This window comes from Silene latifolia, chromosome 6, assembly GCF_048544455.1.
Source record: "Silene latifolia isolate original U9 population chromosome 6, ASM4854445v1, whole genome shotgun sequence".
NCBI lineage: Eukaryota > Viridiplantae > Streptophyta > Magnoliopsida > Caryophyllales > Caryophyllaceae > Silene > Silene latifolia.
In genome coordinates this window covers 47,841,226-47,844,831 of record NC_133531.1, presented here as the reverse complement: position 1 = coordinate 47,844,831, position 3,606 = coordinate 47,841,226, and the positions used below count along the sequence as shown (strand labels likewise).

General features: G+C 39.9%; 1 pseudogene; it reads right to left on the bottom strand.

The window, feature by feature from the left end:
- Nucleotides 1–1,162: 1,162 nt before the first annotated feature.
- LOC141589343 (small nucleolar RNA R71) lies at nucleotides 1,163–1,262 on the bottom strand (annotated as a pseudogene).
- Nucleotides 1,263–3,606: the final 2,344 nt, after the last annotated feature.

The following is a 3,606-nucleotide window of genomic DNA, read 5'->3' as shown; positions in this document are numbered from 1 at the left end:
TGTAGGTGTTGTACAATCTAATGGATTCGGCTCCGGGACCCAAACTTTCCTAGGATTGTAAGATATAACCCAACTCAATCCATCACAACAATAATTGCTTGCTTATAATTTGAGAACATGTTTGTATGATCAATTCCCATGATTCCCCTATGACCCCATGACACCCTAGTGCTTTTTATAAATTGTTTACAACCCTTTTAATTCATCTTGCTTGTTTATTTTCATTGCTATTTAGTTTAGTGACCTTCTACATCAACCCAAATTGTGACACCCCTAAGACACCACTAGTTGCAATAGAAATCTCATTTCAATTCCCGTCCCTTGGGATCCGACCTTTACTTGCCTCTTTACTAATTGTAGAGTTGTTTGTGAAGTTATAAATTGTATTTTGGTCTAGGTGCTTCCAACGACAATTGTTCCGAAAAATAGAATATAGCTCCGAGTCCGACCAAAAATGGCGCCGTTGCCGGGGAAGGTGTTATCTTGATTTAGATTTCCTTATATTGTTATTAGTTGTGTCTTTCTTTGCCTTGGGGAAGTAAAACTCCTCAAGGTTTGTTCTAATTGTTTTCGAGTTGTTTGATATTTTGCATGTCTAGAAGGTCACAAGGTGATTTGTTACCTTTTGATCGTGAAATTGAAAGAACTTTGACAACCAATAGAAGACTTGCTAGGAGAAATTTGAGAGGTATTAGTGAGGTTGTAGATATTCAACCAACTATTGAGTTCATCAACCCTTTTGCAAGAGAAGGTGAGGAGAACCAACCACAAAATCAACCCACAATGCCTAAGTTTTCATCACATTCCGTACCCACCGAGGAGAACCTACCCAATGGTACTCCCATACCACAACATTTGACCGGAAATTTTATTGCCAAATCCGCATTTATCCAATTAGTCGAAAGAAGCCAATTTGGGGGCATGCCTAGTGAAGACCCTCATTCTCATATGGAGGCTTTTTGCGATTATTGTGATGCGATCTCTCAAACCGGTGTAACTCAAGACCAAATTCGATGGGTCTTATTTCCTTTTTCTCTAATTGGCACCGCGAAACAATGGTTAAAAAGCCTTGATAAGGCCACTCTCGGAATTGATTCTTGGAAGAAGTTGGCTCTAGCTTTCTACAAAAAATTCTACCCACCGGAAAAGACTAACATGTTAAGGGCTCAAATTACGGGTTTTAAGCAAAGGGATGAAGAATCTTTGTATGAAGCTTGGGAGCGGTTCAAAGGAATTTGTCGCTCATGTCCTCACCATGGACTTAGCGAGTGGTTCTTGGTACAACAATTTTGGAACGGTCTATATGAAGATTCAAGGAACATTCTCAACATGGGATCAAATGGAATGTTCACCGAAGTTGATGACAATCAAACTTGGAGCAAAATTGAGGAAATGGCGGTCCATAACTCACAATATAGTAGACCTCGCAAGGCTACTAGAGGAGGAAAGCATGAAGTGGACTCCGTTACTCAATTGGGTGCTCAACTTAGTGCTCACATTGATACAATCAATTTGAAGTTTGAAAAAGCTATGGCTAGACTTGAAGAAGCCTCAAAATCACCAAAGCATCATGTTAATGCCATGACGGCATCTTCATCAATCCCAAGTGGGATATGTGAGAATTGTGGAACTTTGGGACATGACCAAAGTGAATGTAGGGGAACAAATGAACAAGTGAATGCTTTCCAAGCATACAAGAGTGGTACCCCTTATTCCAACTATTACAATGAAAACACCAAATTCCATCCAAATCTCTCATACAAAAGCCAAAATGTTCAAAACCCTCAAACAACATACACCCCACCTCCCATGAGAAACCAAAATCAAAGACCCTTTTACAACCAAAACCAAGGTTACCAAAATCAAAATCCATACAATCAACAAAATGACCAAGGTTTTGATGTTCAAAAAGAGGTCCTCCAAATGCAAAAGAATCAACAAAAATTTTCACTCAAATGCAAAAAGATAGTCAAGCAAAGGAAACCACCATCAACAACATTCTAGCTCACACCAAAATGTTGGAAACCCAATTGACTCAACTAGCATCTTCAAGCTCACAAAGACAAAAGGGGCAATTACCATCTCAAAGTAATCTCCCAAGATATGAAACGGTTAGTACCATTCACTTGAGAAGTGGTACAAGGTATGAAGCACCGAAGAAGCAAGTTGAGGATGAAGTTGTGGAAGCTAGTGATAAAGAAGAAATTGTGCAAAACTCCAAGGATGGAGAACCATCAAAAGAAGAAATTTCAAAGAAAAATGAAGACAAGGTCAAGGAGAAGGAGCCCATTGTGATTAGACTTCCTTTTCCAAGTCGTCAAGCCAAACCCAAATTTGATGACCAACTTGGAAAATTTATGGAAATTGTGAAGAATTTGGAAGTCTCAATTCCTTTCACGGAATTAATCAATCACGTGCCGGCCTATGCAAAATACATGAAAGACATCTTCACAAAGAAGAAGTCAATCCGGAAGCTTGAGACTATCGCCTTCACTAAGGTGAGTAGTGCAATACTTCAAGGGAGTTCACCTCCAAAACTCAAGGATTCGGGAAGTTTCTCAATACCGTGTACCATTGGCGACACCACGGTCAACAAAGCCTTATGTGATCTAGGGGCTAGTGTGAGTATTATGCCGTACTCGGTGAGTAAAAGGTTGGGGATGGGAGAGCTTAAATGCACCAATATCACACTCCAAATGGCCGATAGATCGACGAAGACACCATTAGGGATATGGGAAGATGTTCCCGTAAGAATTGGGAAATTTTTCATCCCGGTGGACTTTGTCATTGTTGACATGGAAGAAGACTCCAGCATTCCAATCATCCTAGGAAGACCTTTCTTACACACCGCGGGTGCGGTGATTGATGTGAAACATGGAGAGCTCACTCTAGAAGTGGGAGATGAGAGTATAACCTTTAATCTTGACAAGACTATGAGAGCTCCACGTTTGCATGAACCATGTTTCATGATTGATCATTATAGCCGGAAGGATGATAGGAAGAAGTCGGAACTCCAATGGAAGAAGAAAATTGAAGATGCTCCATTCAAAGAGCAAGTGAATTGTAACAAAGAGAGCTTGCAAAGCTCATCAAAGTCAAGCAAAGAAGAAGAAGATGGCCTCATTGGCCAAGACAAGAAATTGGGAGAATTGTCTCTATCAACTCAAGAGATCTTTAGTGATCAAGTTAATGAAGTTTGTGGTCTTTGGGACGACGAGTTTGAAGGGATTTTCAATCCCTACATTGGTAATGCTATCGATCAAGACCGACAACAAGGGCAAAGGTCTATTGAAGACCTTTATCATGACAATGAACAAGCTTTTGATTACTTTTTCAAGGTGTTGAGCAACATCAACAACACCTTGAACATGCCCCCATGACATCTCATCAAGAATGAGAGTTTGGTGGAGTCCTCCCTAAACCACCATTTTTAAATATTTCTAACTCCCTAACTCGCATTTCAACTCTTATATTGCATTTTTGTTATTTTTGGATTTTTAAGCTTTGATCAAGATAATTATCATGTTTGAGAGAAGTGAGGGAGGGACTAATAATTTCAATTGATGTGTAGTGCTTTAGCTTAGTGTGGGGATAGCAATTGCCTAG